The sequence below is a fragment of the Podarcis tiliguerta genome, assembly GCF_965153285.1.
Source record: "Podarcis tiliguerta genome assembly, chromosome: 13".
NCBI lineage: Eukaryota > Metazoa > Chordata > Lepidosauria > Squamata > Lacertidae > Podarcis > Podarcis tiliguerta.
Genome location: NC_139546.1, coordinates 491835 through 508819, shown reverse-complemented (window position 1 = coordinate 508819; position 16985 = coordinate 491835). Strand labels below are relative to the sequence as shown.

Below are 16985 nucleotides of genomic sequence, written 5' to 3'. Positions count from 1 at the left end.
CTTCAGTGGCAAAGAGGAAGCCCCAGCCCAAACTGTGCCTCTGCCACAGACTCCCTCTGAGGCCCTAGGTGCCGCTGCCACCACCATTTCTCCTCATTATTATTACATTTATATCCCCCCTCCCTTCTCTACAAGGAGCTCAAGGCAGCATTCACAATTCTCCTCCCCCCCTTTTTGTCCTCACAACATTCCTGTGAGGTAGGTCAGGCTGAGAGATGGCACTGCCTCTCCAGTCCAAACCCAGCCCCATAGCCTCAACCTTTATCTGCAGGGAAGGAATTGCTGGATGTTTTGCTGTGTGTGCAAAGTTTCAGACCCAGCTAACAATTTTAGTGATTACCGGAGTATGAGAGGAAACTGGCATTGCAAGTGTCCTGGTGGCAGAAGCAGGCGCTCTGCTCTCCCACCTCCCTTACTTCCAGGCAGACCTTAACACGAAGGTTCTGGGCCTCTGGCCTACCAGGGAGATGCAATCTGCGACGTGGGAGGATGGTCCCAGTGAATGGCTGCTGTGAGCTGCAACCAGGGACATACCATGGAATCTTCCACACTCCTTCAACCTGGGATGAAGTCTTGTTGAACTCTCCATCCATGCTACTGAGAGACCAGCGACTTTGGACACCTTCTCTCCTTGAAATATTTCCATTCCATCTGTAATTGCAATAACCCTGCGAGTAAGAGTGACTGGGTTTTCCTTTTTCCTCCTCCCTCCCAAATCCTTTCCCTTCATTTGCTGTGGTCTGCCTCTTTGGCTCAGACCAGCCCCCTGATTCTGAGGGGCTCTTTCCTCCCACAGAAAGTGGGATGTTACACTGGAAGCTGGGGTTGTCATATTTCAAACAATGAAAATCCTGACAGAAAAGTTGCTTTTTTGCAAAATTTCAAAAAATGCTGTTTTTGAGCTACTTTTATGGAAAATCAGGGGGGAAATGACACTGCCGACATGGGCTGCTGTGACTGCAGTATTCCATATATGTCCAGGAAATTCCTGAAGTATGGCAACTCTGCCAGAAGCGATACTCCAAGAGACTGATATCTGAGGGACAGTAGCACAGATGTACTGCTGGCATATGTGGGAAGGCACCTGAGCCTGGAAGTAAGGAACACAGGAGGCATAATGAGGGCCAACCAGGGCCACAAGGAGCCCTGGTGGGATGGAGACCAGCTCAGGCCCAGTCCCTACAAGGACTGGCTCTTGTTGTGCGCGGGGGTTCATGCTGTGAGCCCTGTATCCTGTGCTCAGGTTGCATCTATGTGCAAATAACTCAACATCTCCTAAAGACACCACAGTCTTACCACTCGGAGACTGGCGTGCACACAGCAGTATCTTCTGCTCAGCGGTGCTGGTCTCAGAAACTCAGCCAGGGAAGCGTAGTCTCTTTAGTTCCCTATCTGTTCTGTCAGTGTGATGTTCACATCTCCTGTCATCTTTGGCTCTAGGTTGTCAATCAAAGGAGCAAAGGAATTCGCAAGGTGGAGGTGGAGAACTTGGAGCGAGAGACCAGGCCCTCATGAGCACTGAACCAGTCAGGCACGCTATTGTGGGCCACCCGCAGGCTGGGCTACAGCATCTTCTGCCTCCAGGCATATTGGCCTCAGGTCCCCCCCCCCCCCAAGATCAGGTTAGCGAAAGGTCAACACTGGAAATTTAAAATCATGGCAAAGAGGAACAGGCTGAATGGCAGTGCTGAGTAAGTGGCACAAGCTGCAGAGAGGTATAGACAAATAGTCTGATCCATTGAGAGCTTCTCCTGCAGAAGCCCACTGGCAATGCTTGGAAACAGGAAGATAAGACTGCCAGTGGCTTCTAAAAGCCATGGTGGGTAGGCTCCTGAATGCCAGTTGCTGGGAATCACAAGTGCAGAGAATGTTGTTGCACTGAGGTGCAGGTTCCCAGTGGGCCTCTGGGGACACACACAGTTGAACTATGGAACTCGCTCCCACAGGAGGCAGTGATCGCCCCCAGCTTGTTGTTGTTTAGTCGTTTAGTCATGTCCGACTCTTCGTGACCCCATGGACCAGAGCACGCCAGGCCCTCCTGTCTTCCACTGCCTCCCGGGTCAGACTCATGTTTGTAGCTTTGAGAACACTGTCCAACCATCTCGTCCTCTGTCGTCCTCTTCTCCTTGTGCTCTCAATCTTTCCCAACATCAGGGTCTCTTCCACCAGCTTGCATAGCTTAAAAAGAGGATTGGAAAGAAGAGGGCTATCGGTGACTACTAGCCACAATGGCTATGCCTGCCTCCACAGCTGGAGACAGCAGGTACTTCTGAATGCCAGTTGCTGGAAGCCACAGGAGGAGAGAGTTGCTCTTGTGCTAGTATCCTGCTTGTGGGTCTCCCAGAGCCATCTGGTTGGCCACTAGGAGAACAAGATGCGGGAAGAAGTAGAAGAAGAAGAGTTTGGATTTGATACCCCTCTATATCACTACCTGAAGGAGTCTCAAAGCGGCTAACATTCTCCTTTCCCTTCCTCCCCCACAACAAACACTCTGTGAGGTGAGGCTGAGAGACTTCAGAGAAGTGTGACGAGCCCAGGGTCACCCAGCAGCTGCATGTGGAGGAACGGAGACGCAAACCCGGTTCCCCAGATTATGAGACTGCCGCTCTTAACCACTACAGCACACTGGGACTAGATGGGCCATTGGCCTGATCCAGCAGGCACTTCATATTTTATTATGTTCTTCAAAGAACTTGCAGAACGTTTTCAGGCTGCAGAATTTGGAGAGTATTTTTGAAGCCTAGACCAGGAGTTGGGCCCTTCAGGTGTTGGTGGAACCCCAACACCTGCAATCTCAAACTCTTGGTGGCTTGGTCAGATGGAAGTTTGAGTTCAACAAGATCTGTTGGGCCACAGGTCCTGCCCCAGCCAAATCAGTATTCTTTTCCCAACAGGCGCCAGAGAGATGCCTCTTAGGAGCCCTTGAGCAGGCCATCCAGGCAGTGTGTCTTCTCCAGTTCCTTAATTTCCAGCATCTGGTCTCTGGAGGTAGACCTGCCTCTGACCATGGAGACTTCATAGCTCAACATTTGTTCTAAGAACATAAGCAAATGCTTTGCCAGATCAGACAAAATGTTTGTCTAGGTCTGCCTTCACACAGCACCTATCACATTTTCAGGGCATTTCCCGAACTGTTTGTTTGTTTGTTTGTTTGTTTTTCATACCCCACCCATCTGGCTGGGTTTACCCAGCCACTCTGGGTGGCTTCCAACAAAATATTAAAATACAATAATTCATCAATTAAAAACTTCCCTGAACAGGGCTGCCTTCAGATGTCTTCTAAAAGTCAGATAGTTGTTTATTTCTTTGACATCTGGTGGGAGGGCATTCCACAGGGTGGGTGCCACTACCGAGAAGGCCCTCTGCCTGGTTCCCTGTAACTTCGCTTCTCACAATGAGGGAACCACCAGAAGGCCCTTGTCGCTGGACCTCAGTGCCCAGGCTGAACAATGGGGATGGAGACACTCCTTTAGGTATACAGGGCTGAGGCCATTTAGGGCTTTGCAGGTCTGTATTATAATCTGAGTTTTCATTCCACATAAATCATAGAATCATAGAATCACAGAATCATACAGTTGGAAGAGACCAGAAGAGCCATCGAGTCCAACCCCCTGCCAAGCAGGAAACACCATCAGAGCACTCCTGACATATGGTTGTCAAGCCTCTGCTTAAAGACCTCCAAAGAAGGAGACTCCACCACACTCCTTGGCAGCAAATTCCACTGTCGAACAGCTCTTACTGTCAGGAAGTTCTTCCTAATGTTTAGGTGGAATCTTCTTTCTTGTAGTTTGGATCCATTGCTCCGTGTCCGTTTCTCTGGAGCAGCAGAAAACAACCTTTCTCCTTCCTCTATGTGACATCCTTTTATATATTTGAACATGGCTATCATATCACCCCTTAACCTCCTCTTCTCCAGGCTAAACATGCCCAGCTCCCTTAGCCGTTCCTCATAAGGCATCGTTTCCAGGCCTTTGACCATTTTGGTTGCCCTCCTCTGTTGTTGTTTTTTTAAAATAATATTTATTAGATATTTTATAATTATAAAAAGAAAAAACAATCAAGAAAAACAATACATGAATTCAATAAACAATACAATACAACAATAAAAAGAATACAATACAACAATACGACATAAAAAAACAAAAAACAAAAACACACATCCAAATTTTATATCTATATCTTTCATTAACTTATTTCCTCGACTTCCTCGCACCTCCCTTTTTTGTATTCTGGTTCAAATTAACTAGTTCAACAAATCCTTTCCCTCTTCTTCAATTTTTGTTCTATAATTTATCCTAACACAATTTAACTTTAAATTTTCCACTTTATCACATTAACCCTTAATATTCATATAATTCTTAATAACACTTCTGCTAATAACACTTCCAGTTTGTCAGTGTCCTTCTTGAACTGTGGTGCCCAGAACTGGACACAGCACTCCAGGTGAGGTCTGACCAGAGCAGAATACAGTGGCACTATTACTTCCCTTGATCTAGATGGTATACTCCTATTAATGCAGCCCAGAATTGCATTGGCTTTTTTAGCTGCCGCGTCACACTGTTGGCTCATGTCAAGTTTGTGGTCAACCAAGACTACTAGATCCTTTTCACATGTACTGCTCTCAAGCCAGGTGTCACCCATCTTGTATTTGTGCCTCTCATTTTTTTTGCCCAAGTGCAATACTTTACATTTCTCCCTGTTAAAATTCATCTTGTTTGTTTTGGCCCAGTTCTCTAATCTGTCAAAATCGTTTTGAAGTGTGATTCTGTCCTCTGGGGTGTTGGCCACCCCTCCCAGTTTGGTGTCATCTGCAAATTTGATCAGGATGCCCTTGAGTCCCTCATCCAAGTCGTTGATAAAGATGTTGAATAAGACCGGGCCCAAGACAGAACCCTGTGGCACCCCACTAGTCACTCTTCTCCAGGATGAAGAGGAACCATTGATGAGCACCCTTTGGGTCCGGTCAGTCAGCCAGTTACAAATCCACTGAGTGGTAGCATAGTCAAGACCGCATTTTACCAGCTTCTTTACAAGAATATCATGGGGCACCTTGTCAAATGCCTTGCTGAAATCAAGGTAGGCTACATCCACTGCGTTCCCTTCATCTACCAGGCTTGTAATTCTGTCAAAAAACGAGACCAGGTTAGTCTGACATGACTTATTTTTCAGAAATCCATGCTGACTATTGGTGATCACAGCATTCCTTTCTAGGTGCTCACAGACTGTTTGCTTAATGATCTGCTCCAGAATCTTCCCTGGTATTGATGCCAGACTGACTGGGCAGTAATTATTTGGGTCCTCTCTTTTCCCCTTTTTGAAAATAGGGACAACATTTGCCCTCCTCCAGTCTGCCGGGACTTCACCTGTTCTCCAGGAATTCTCAAAGATGACTGCCAGTGGTTCTGAGATCACATCTGCCAGTTCTTTTAATACTCTTGGATGCAGTTCATCTGGCCCTGGAGACTTGAATACATCTAAACTAGCCAAGTATTCTTGTACTATCTCCTTAGTTATTCTGGGCTGTGTTTCCTCTGCTGAATCATTTGCTCCAAATTCTTCAGGTTGGGCATTGTTTTCTTTATCGGAGAAGACTGAGGCAAAGAAGGCATTGAGGAGTTCAGCCCTTTCTGTGTCCCCTGTTTGCATTTCACCATCTTCTCCTCTGAGTGACCCCACTGTTGCTTTGTTCTTCCTTTTGCTACGAACATACCCATAAAAGCCTTTTTTGTTGCTTTTAACCTCTCTAGCAAGCCTGAGTTCATCCTGTGCTTTAGCTTTTCTGACTTTGTGTCTACACGTGCTGGCTATTTGTTTGAATTCCTCTTTGGTGGTTTCCCCCCTTTTCCATTTTTTGTACACATCCTTTTTTAATCTTAACTCAGTTAAAAGTCTTTAGATAGCCACCCTGGCTTCTTTAGGCACCTTCCATGTTTCTGTCTCATTGGTATTGCCTGAAGTTGTGCTTTTACTATCTCCCTCTTAACAAACTCCCAGCCATCATGAACTCTCATTCCTTTTAGTATTACTGTCCATGGGATCTCACCCAGCACTTCCCTAAGTTTTATGAAGTCGGCTTTCTTAAAGTCAAGAAATTGAGTCCTAGTATGCTTGGCTGCTCCTTTCCGCTGTATAGTAAACTTCAGAAGAGCATGATCACTCGCACCTAATGATCCTTCCACTTCTACCCCACTAACCAGGTCATCAACATTGGTTAGGACCAGATCTAAAATGGCTGTTCCTCTTGTTGCTTCTCCCACTTTCTGGACAATGAAGTTGTCTGCAAGGCCAGTGAGGAATCTGTTTGACCTTATGCTCTTGGCTGAGTGTGACATCCAACAAATATCTGGGTAATTGAAGTCCCCCATTACTACTATCTCCTTTCCTTTTGCATGCTTGGCCATCTGTTCCAGGAAGGCATCATCTATGTCCTCCGTTTGGCTTGGGGATCTATAGTAAACTCCCACAATGAGGTCACTGTTATTCTTCTCTCCCTTAATTTTGACCCAAATGCTCTCACTTTGGCTTTGAGGTTCTAAATCTTGGATCTCTTCACAGGTATACACATCCCTGACATATAACGCCACTCCTCCTCCTTTCTTGTCTGGTCTGTTTCTCTGAAATAGATTGTATCCCTCCATTATTACATTCCAATCGTGGGACTTATCCCACCAGGTTTCAGTGATGTCTATTATGTCATATTTAGTTTGCTGTACCAAGAGCTCAAGCTCATCTTGTTTATTTCCCATGCTTTGCACATTAGTGTACAGACATTGAAGTCCATTAATCATTCCCCCGTGTCTCTTATTTAAGGATTTTTTCCTCCCACCACTAGGTCTGCGTGCTGTTTGCTCCATTTGGTCTATGACATTTGGATGATCATCTTCATCAATTGATAGACTCCTACTTTCAGGAGCACTGTCTCCCTCCCCTACATTAGTCAGTTTAAAGCCCTCCTGCTGAGATTTTTGGCAAAAACATTCCTCCCAACCGTTGTGAGGTGCAGCCCATCGCTTGCCAGAAGTCCATCTTCAAGAAAATGCAGTCCGTGATCTAAGAATCCAAACCATTCCTGTTTACACCATTTGAGAAGCCAGTTCACTTCCACTATTTTTCCCTCTCTCCCTGGGCCACGTCGTTCAACTGGGAGGACAGATGAGATGACAATTTGTGCATTTAATTGCTTCAATTTCCTGCCCAGAGCCTCGTAGTCTCTTTTGATCTTCTGGAGGCTATTACTTGCAGTGTCATTGGTTCCCACATGAACCAAGAGGAAGGGGTATTTGTCAGTGGGTTTTATGATTCCTTGCAGTCGTTCAGTTACATCTTGGATCTTAGCCCCGGGGAGACAGCACACTTCCCGAGACATCTTGTCAGGCCCACAGATCACTGCTTCTGTTCCCCTCAGTAGGGAATCCCCTATCACCACTACACGCCTCCTCTTAGGTTTGGTCGGGGTTCTTCCGTGAGCTGTCCATTCCAAGGTCGCCTGCACATTCCCTGAGGACTGACTTTGCTGCTCGTCTTCATATACCTGATCGACTGTAATGAGGGAGAGATCCTCAAATGGAGTCTCCTCTTCGTCTTCCATGCTAGGGGAGAGGACCTCAAAGCAATTGTGTATTTCTAAACAATCAGAGCGAACCCTGGGCCTCCTACTTCTTTGAGTCACGTTTCCCCATATATCTGGCTCCTGTGTTGGTGAACTAGCCTCCGTCTCAGGGGTGTCCCCTGTCTCCTCCTTGGTGGAGACGGTGTGCTCTGTTGCTTCCAAGAAGAGCTCCAGCTCTCTAATTCTTTGGAGCGTAGCTACACGTTCCTCCAGTTGCTGGACTTTGTCTTCTAGGAGGGCAATCAACATGCAATTGCTGCAGGTAAAGCTGCCTGCAACCTTTGGCAAGATGGCAAACATTGCGCAGGAACCGCAGGCGACTGCAGCTGTTCCCTCCCTCTCCATCTTGAGAATGTGTTGTTGGGCGTGGCTACAGCGGTCCTGCATCATAAAAAGCGTGAAGAAAGGACAAATAACTCCCCCCCAAAAAAACCTAGGTCTCCCCCAACAAACGTTTGAGAGTAGCTCCCCTAAATCTAAAAGATGGATCAAATTGCGCGCGCCGCTGCCCTGCAAGCTCTGATAAGCTCCTCCCACAGCTAATCACCTGCCTCAACAGAAACCCTGCCTGCCCCCTCTGACCTTTGCACAGGGAGAGCAGCTAATCAGCCACAAAGAATCACACACACAAGAAAATCCTTTTGGCTCCTTCTTCAGCTGCTGCCCTGCAAGCTCTGATAAGCTCCTCCCACAGCTAATCACCTGCCTCAACAGAAACCCTGCCTGCCCCCTCTGACCTTTGCACAGGGAGAGCAGCTAATCAGCCACAAATAATCACACACACAAGAAAACCCTTTTTGCTCCTTCTTCAGCTGCTGCCCTGCAAGTCTCTTCCAAAGACGTAGTGAAATATAAGTTTAGTGCTTGCTTCTGTGTTATTTGCTTCCAGGAAAAAATCCATTTGTAAACAACACATTTGCTAAGATTGCACTATATTCCACAACATTTCTAGCAGTGACTTTTATGTCATGTGAAAGCTCAAATAAAGCACAGAAATTAACAGTTAGGGAAACATTGTGAACATGGAATAAACTGTCCTATGAATGCAGTCAGCAGGCTGTTGCAAAAGATAGTGACACCTACCTGCTTCTCTTGCCTGCACTCCCCGGCCTCTGAAACACAGAGGTAAATAAATTAATTTAAGATCCATTTATCTAGAAATGATCTAGTGAATCAGAGTTATTTAAAAAAATCAATCAATTTGGAGCAGGATCCATTAGGCAGTCAATGATTAATCAATAGGCAGTCAATGATTAAATTGCCTTCTGTGATATTCAAATTCAAAATTTGCATATGCACACATGCAACCTGAGCATATTTGCCCAGGGGCCTTCACCCTAGTTCTTTTTGTCACATAGCAACACCCCTCGTCACTGGACATGGAGGTTTTATGGCGCTGTCAAACAGTTGTCATGGGCCACCCAAGCAGGGGTCAAGTCCTAAGACAGTATGTGCTCAGGCTCAAGGTTGCCTCCCCGGCTGGTCCCTTCCAAGTCAGGAATCCCTGCATCACCTCCATTTGATCGGAAATTATTTGGAAACTGCTGGAGAGTTGCAATTTGGAAGGGTGAAGCTGTCCCCATCTCTTCCCATTGGCATTTCCATGTCAAGAATTTCAACATGCCACCAAAGTCTCCTTTTTTCAGTATAGTGCCGACCCTTCAAGAGAGAGAGCGTGTGTGTTTCAGTCTTGCGCCTTCACCTGCTGAGCATTGGGTGGCAGTGGCAGACCATGGCAAAGTGGGGCTTTGTGGAAAATGTCAGTGAGAGACTGCAAAGGATTATCCCTTTTGCACGCCATTCAAGTTGAGGTAGAATTTTAAATTCCCTTAGCTTTCCTCTTTAAATAAAAGTGTTTGGATCCTAGAATCTTGGGAGTGTGTCTAGTTGTGCTGAGATGTGTATATTCAGAGCCACTTTCATCTTAGAACTTTATATGTCTCTGTGATGAGCTGTGGAATTCTATGCCGATTAAACAGGCTGAGGTCTAGTGAGCGTCAGATATGAAATGAATGCAGCTTTTGCCAATCTGGTACTCTCTGGATGTCTTGGCCTGCAGGTCCCATTGATAGAGCCTGAATTAAGAAGCCCTAGGTTGGGATTTAAACCTTGGAGACAGCTATGTCTATCCATCTAGACCAGTCATGCCTCTTTGTAGTGGCAGTGGCTCTCCAGAGTCTCAGACAGAGACCTTTCCCAGGTCTGCCCTCTGGCCTCTTCAATGGGAAATGTCAAGGACTGAACCTGGGACCTTCTGCCCTTGCTAGGAGACTGTGAAGGAGAAGGAACCAAAAGGCTGAAGGTGACTCATGTAAAGCTTTGGAAGAAGTTGACCCCCGGGAGGGGGAGAAGTCGTGGCCATGGCCAGGAGGACCCTTGCCTGGGCTGCTCCTCTGCCTTTAAGACCAGCTCAATATGCAGGCAAAGCTTTTCACTGCAGGCAGATGAGCACTAGAAGCCCCCAGATGATGTGTGTAAATCAAGCTACTGGTGAGAGGCATAGGAGCAGGGTTTAGCATAAAAGTTGGCCACCTCAGAAGCAGCATTTGGTGCTCCTCTCAGCTTCTTCTTCCCATGGAAAAGAGGCGTGGGACACGGAGAGAAACGACACGGAGCGTGTTATTGAGCTGCCAGCCCAGGAAGGTGGTGAGGCCCAGCTCCCTTTTGGGCTCCTGCCCACAGTTCAGAAGTTGCTCTGTGAAGCTGACCTTGATGGGAAGTGACAGGCTGGGTTGAGCTGATGTTCATCTGCCTGCAAGGGGTGCAGGAAGATTGACAGGAGTGGAGATTTCAGTGGGGGGTGGGGAGAAACATCCAAAGCCTTGGTGGGCAAAGGGCAAGGAAGCCTTTATCTCCTTCATCCTGGGGCCTCTCCTGTACCTGGTGCTTTTCCAGCTACATGAGGAAGCGCAGGCAGGGCTCCCTCTGGGAGGAGGGCAGCTGCGAGTCAGGAGCCCCCCCCCCCCAGGGCAAGATGGCCCTTCCCCAAAAAGGACTAAAAAATGAGCTCTAACTACCAGTGAGAGAGGAGGAGCCTTCCCATACTAGGACTGCTTATTGCATATTCATTACATATCCAAGCATATTCTCCCATCTAGGAGAAGAAAAACTCTGATCCTAAACCTGCCTTGTGGGATATCTTCAGGAGCAGAAAGGACTAAGGAGGCAACCTTCCACAAATCCAGAGTGGAGTCCATAATTTTTCCCAATCATTCATTTGTATGTTGTGTCCTATATCTTGTGCCCATTTAATTGTTACAGATTTGACCTCTTCATCTTTAGTCTCCCATTCTAATAATAAATTACACATTTTCTTTAAGAGCTTATTATTATCATCTACAATTTCTCTTTGAAATCTAGATATGGTATATCCAAATACTTTCTTACTATCTTCTTTAAGAACCTCATTTAATTGATGATGCTGCAGCCAATCATGAATGTGTTCTCTTATCTCATCATAATCCTTAAGTTTTAATTTCCCTTCTCTTTCTATCAGCAAATCTCTATATGTCAGCCATTTCCCTTCCATATTTATATTTTTAATTGAAATTGCTTCTGTTGGGGCGACCCACCACAGAGTTTTTTGTTCTAATAAATCTTTATATTTTCCCCATACTTTTATCAATGATTTCCTGATTATATGATTATGAAAAACTTTATGTACTTTCACTTTATTATACCATAAGTACACACGCCAACCAAATCTATTATCATGTCCTTCCAGATCCAGTAAATCAGTATTTTCTAATTTAATCCAATCCCGGATCCAAGTAGCACAGCTCACTTCATTATAAAGTTTGAAATCTGGAAGGGAGAATCCTCCTCTGTCTTTAGTATCTGTTAATATTTTATGTTTTATCCTTGGTTTCTTCCCTTTCCAGATAAATTTAGAAATATCTTTTTGCCATTTCTTGAAGCAGACTGTGTTGCTTATTACCAGTATTGTCTGGAATAAAAACAACATTTTTGGCAATGCGTTCATTTTAATTGCTGCAATTTATTCCTACTAATGATAAATTCATTCTGCCCCATATTTCTAGATTCCTTTTTAACTCATTCCAACATTTTTCATAATTATCCTTATAAATATTGATATTTCTGGTTGTTAGCCAAATTCCTAAATATTTAAACTTTTTATGGGTTTCTATTTCTATGGTTTGAGATAATTCCTTTTTATCTGCTTCTGTTAGATTTTTAACTAATAACTTGGTCTTACTTTTGTTTAATGTAAATCCTGCTACTTGCCCAAACTCATTTTTTTAAAATTTTAATAAATTTTTATTCAATACAAGTTAAAATACATACATAATCACAACAAAAGAAAATACAAAAGAGAAAAACAAATACATCTATCCAAGGAAAAGGAATTAGAGAATATTTTGTCTCTTTTCATATTTACAGTTATTTATATCTCTATAAAATGCTATTCATGATAACACAGTGAAATGAAATGTAAGATATCAGAGTAAAGAAAAGGGGAACATAAAGAGAATAAAAAAGTAAAAAACAGATCATATATGAAATTTTTTAAAAAGTAGATAAGCACTCACAATACATAGCCATTTCCCATCTATATTTACATTCAATTGTATAATTTCGTCTTGTCCTTATCTACCTTAAACAAATTGTTTCTTTTGAAAGAAAAAAAAAAAAAAAAACAGAAAAGGGGGGAAGAAAAGGGGGGGGGAAAGTCAAGTCAAGTCATTTTTATTTTTTTTTGCCCAAACTCTTGAATTCTTTCTAACACTGTCAGAAGAGTGTTTTTGGGAACTTCAACTGGAAACGATGCCTTATGAGGAACGGCTAAGGGAGCTGGGCATGTTTAGCCTGGAGAAGAGGAGGTTAAGGGGTGATATGATAGCCATGTTCAAATATATAAAAGGATGTCACCTAGAGGAGGGAGAAAGGTTGTTTTCTGCTGCTCCAGAGAAGCGGACACGGAGCAATGGATCCAAACTACAAGAAAGAAGATTCCACCTAAACATTAGGAAGAACTTCTTGACAGTAAGAGCTGTTCGACAGTGGAATTTGCTGCCAAGGAGTGTGGTGGAGTCTCCTTCTTTGGAGGTCTTTAAGCAGAGGCTTGACAACCATATGTCAGCAGTGCTCTGATGGTGTTTCCTGCTTGGCAGGGGGTTGGACTCGATGGCCCTTGTGGTCTCTTCCAACTCTATGATTCTATGATTCTATGAACTGTAACTACCAGATCGTCTGCATAGGCTTTCAATTTATATGACTTTTTCCCTACTTTAATTCCTTTAATGTTTTCATCTGCCCTTATATTTCTCGCCAGGACTTCCAGGACTAAAATAAATAATAAAAGTGATAGCGGACATCCTTGTCTTGTTCCTTTTTTGTATTTTACATTCTTCTGTTATCACCTGATTGACAATTAATTTCGCTTTTTGATCTGAATACAGTGGTACCTCGGGTTAAGTACTTAATTTGTTCCAGAGGTCCGTACTTAACCTGAAACTGTTCTTAACCTGAAGCACCACTTTAACTAATGGGGCCTCCTGCTGCTGCCGCGCCGCCGGAGCACAATTTCTGTTCTTATCCTGAAGCAAAGTTCTTAACCTGAAGCACTATTTCTGGGTTAGTATTTCTGGGTCTGTAACCTGAAGCATATGGAAACTGAAGCGTATGTAACCTGAGGTACTACTGTATATAGCTTGGATTCCTTTTCTAAAATTTCCTCTAATTCATTTCTTCAAGTACTTTTTTCATAAATTCCCAAGAGACATTGTCAAATGCTTTTTCAGTGTCGCAGGTATCACACTTCTGCAGGTATGCGCACGAAAGCTCATACCAATCTCTAAAGGTGCTACTGGAAGGATTTATTTATTTATTTTTGTTATAAACATCAATGCTGCTTGCTTTTCATTTCTCACTTCCAGGTATTCTATAATATCTATAATATTTCTCATATTATCCTTAATTTGTCTACCTGGAAGAAATCCTGCCTGATCATGGTGTATGTACAATGTACAATACTGTTTTCATTTTATTGGCCATTATGTTAGCAAACAATTTATAATCATTATTTAATAACGAAATCGGTCTATAATTTTTTATGGAAGCCACATCAGTATCTTGTTTTGGAATTAATGTTATATATGCCTCTTTCCATGTCTCTGGGACTTTCCCTAATATTAAAATGTCATTCATTATATCCTGTAGGTAAATGTTTTAGCAATTGATTATTGAATTTCATATCATTTCGCGTTTCCTGGTTGGGGTGGAGGCGCCAGCGGAGCCCCTCCCCTTCGCGGTGCCAAGCGGCTAGTCCGCGGGAAGGCGGCCGGCGGAGGCCGTAGGCGGAGGCGGCTGGGGAGCTCGGAGGGCGGCGCGTCGGGATCGCCCAGCCCCGCGCAGCGCAGCGCAGCCACTCGTCCTCGGCGGCCAGCGGCTCCCTGCGCTCGGGCAGAAGGAGGAAGCGGCGATGGCGGCGGCGGCGGCGACCTCCTCCTCCTCCTCCTCTTCCTCTCCGGCCGGGGGCCGGCGGGGCGCGGCGGGGGGCGGCAGCCGGGGGGCGTCGGGGGGCTCGGCGGCCGCCCTGCGCGCCTTGACGCCCTCGTCGCTGCTGCTGCTGCCCGCCGAGGCCGAGACGCGGCAGCGCCTCCTGCGCAGCGCCAAGAAGGAGGTGGGTGCGCGCTGCTTGCCCCGCGGGGCAGCGGGGGGGGGGCACCACGGGGGGGGGCAGGGCTCGTTCGGTAGCTTTGCATTTGCGCGCTGGGGGGTGGGGGGTGGGGGGGGCTTTTGGGGGGTGCGACTTAAGAGTCTCCTGCGTTTGGCTCCATGCGCTTGACTCATCCTATTCAAGGCGGGGGAGAGTAAAGCCCCGTTTCCCATTTCCCCCCTTTTTGGGGGCTTTAGACTGAGCGAGGAGATTTCCTCCCTCCTCTCAGGAAGAAGAGACCTGGCCAGCTGCAAATGGACATGGGGGACGGGTTGTTACCCCAAAGAGCAGATCAGCTTGTTCAAAAAAGGAAAGCGAGGCAATGCAGGAAGGGATGCAAAACTCTCCAGATTTTTTTTTTGGGGGGGGCATGTCACTCCTTCCCCATTTTGTCCTGCATGTGCAGGGTTACCCTGTCAGAGTGGTCCTTGCAGTCTTCACGTGCTCAGGGACCTTGCTCCTGTCTCCCATGCTCCCCTTATTTGGGGCAGGCCATGGCAGCAAGGTCACCAGAGGAGAGGTGGCGTGGAGAGGCGACCAGGTGTTGGGCATCTCAGGTGGTGCTGGGGCCGGGGGGGGGGGGGCTCCCCTCAGGTATCTGGCTGGCCACTGTGAGAGCCGGATGATGGGCATCTCTTCCTGATCCAACAGGACTTAAGTAGTCCCTGGGGCAAGATGAGATAGTAGAGGTAAAGGGAGTCTCTGAGGACACACAGAGTGGCTTTCCCCCATCTGGGGACAACCCTTCCTCTCTAGTCTGGAACATGTCCTGGAGAAGGTGGGCATCGCTTGCCCTCTGGACAGCTTATTTATTATCTTTGTTGCCTTCAGCATTATTGGAACATGAAGAATTTCTCAAGGTCTCTGGCAGCATGACATCTGGACCTGTCTGCCTAGCCGATGAACATTCCTAAGGGTTCAAGACCCTTTCATCCTCCCCCTCATCCCTCCCCCAAGGATCAGAACTGAGATGGCTCTCATTTTGATCCCCCCCCCCCGCTCCTCCAATCTTTCCCATGTGGTGCTAAAAGAGTTGCTGCTTATGTAAGTCTAGTTCTGGATTGTGCAGAGCCCACAGCCTGGGAGGTGTGTGTGGCTGGTACTGGGCTACCCCTTTGCAGCTCCCTCTTACTGCACATTCACTTGTGCTGCTCTTGGGAGGGGAGCTGCAGGCTGGCTGGCGTGACCCCATGGGGAAGTTTGGCTTCGTTGCTCCCATTAATTGAATTCTGGCATCATCTGTTGCTGCGTCCTGACAGATCCATCAAGGGCAAGATGGACAAGAAGAGGTCACTGCATTCGTTTGCCAAGGCCTGATGCTTCTCCACTTCAAAGCCTCTCCTGTGTTTTCTTTTGTCACGGACTGGAGCAAAGCCCTTGCTGGGGGCTAGAGAGACCAGGGGCTACCGCTGCCTCTCATCGGAATCCAGGGAGCCCACTGGTCCATCTAGCTCAGGACGGTCCATGCCAGGGATGGGGAACCTCTGCATGAGGTCTCTTTGCAGGCTGTGCCCCTCACCAGCCCAGCTCCATGCCCACCATCCTTTGGCCCCCTTCAACTCGGAGCCTGGATGGAGAGGTGCATGTGGGGAAACCTCCGTGCAGATCCACACGAGGCACATTTTAAAAAGTGACTTCCCCCAAAGAATTCTGGGACCTGTAGTTTGTTAAGAGTACTGGGATTTGTAGCTCTGGTGGGGAGACACAGCACTTTCCAGGATACTTTTCAAGGAAGTCATGTGCTTTAAATATATACTGTGGATTTGCCCTTAGATTTTGGCATGGCTGGGATGAAACCTCCTGTGCAAAGGTGAGGCGCACGTCAACCACTAGGCCCATTTTACTTTCTGGCCTCTGCTCAACATGGTGGTCTCTGCTCAACATTGAGCCTCTGCTCAACATGGTGGGCAGGGTGGTCTTTGGGACTGCTCCACCCTTTCCAGCTGACACAAGGAGCAGCTGCTCTCCAGGCTCTGAGGCAGGGATTGAACCAGGGACCTTTTGCTTGTCAGGCAGGTGCTCTGTCCCTGAGCCACAATGCTCCCTGCTCCTCCTACAGCCTCCCCCTCCAGCTATGTACCAAGCCATAGGTACTGTGCGCCTCTTCCTGTGAGCCTGGGAGAGCTGGAGTCTGCATAGGGCTTTTAATCAGCGAGCCACCGTGATGATGGTTATGTAAGTGCCAGAGATGAGTTTCATTCAGGCTGCCTGACAGGGAGGGACCAGGATGTGAAAGGCAAACTGGGCTAGGATGTGAACTGTGGCACATGGGGAACGTGTCACAAACCTTGGATGGTGATGTTCTCCAGGCTGGACTGCCTTGTATCTCCTGTGTTGGGGTGCAGGTTGTGCAAGAAATAAGAAATATGAGCACGTGTCCTCATTGGCCTGGGAGTTTTATTTCTGTTTGCAGTTGTGAGCTGGCAATTCCTCTGTTAGTCAAATAAATTGTGCTTCTCTGCTTGCATGTAATTTGCAATTGAGAGAGAGAGAGAGAGAGAGAGCATGCCTGCCCACTTTATGATCTCTGGGATGAAGGAGTTGGGTGGCCCGAAAATACGTTCCTCCTCCTTCTCTGAGCTCTTCTCAAGGAATCTGGTGGTGGTGGTGGGGGGGGGCGAATATGAAAGTGTCCCCACTGTAAATGTAAAACACTAGCAAGCCACTTTAAACTATCATAGCCTTTCCCCCAAAGAA

General features: G+C 46.5%; 1 protein-coding gene and 1 long non-coding RNA gene across 2 annotated transcripts in view; one reads left to right on the top strand and one right to left on the bottom strand.

Moving 5' to 3' along the window:
• LOC310661414 overlaps window positions 1-16985 on the bottom strand; it is a 169376-nt gene that overhangs the window by 30694 nt on the left and 121697 nt on the right. The window lies entirely within an intron of this gene.
• The window catches only part of SGSM1 (small G protein signaling modulator 1), a 79618-nt gene continuing 76777 nt past the window's right edge, over window positions 14145-16985 (top strand). Inside the window, exon 1 of the mRNA XM_083407267.1 lies at window positions 14145-14252. The gene's annotated coding sequence lies outside the window, so the exon portion shown is untranslated. The remainder of the gene's footprint in view (window positions 14253-16985) is intronic.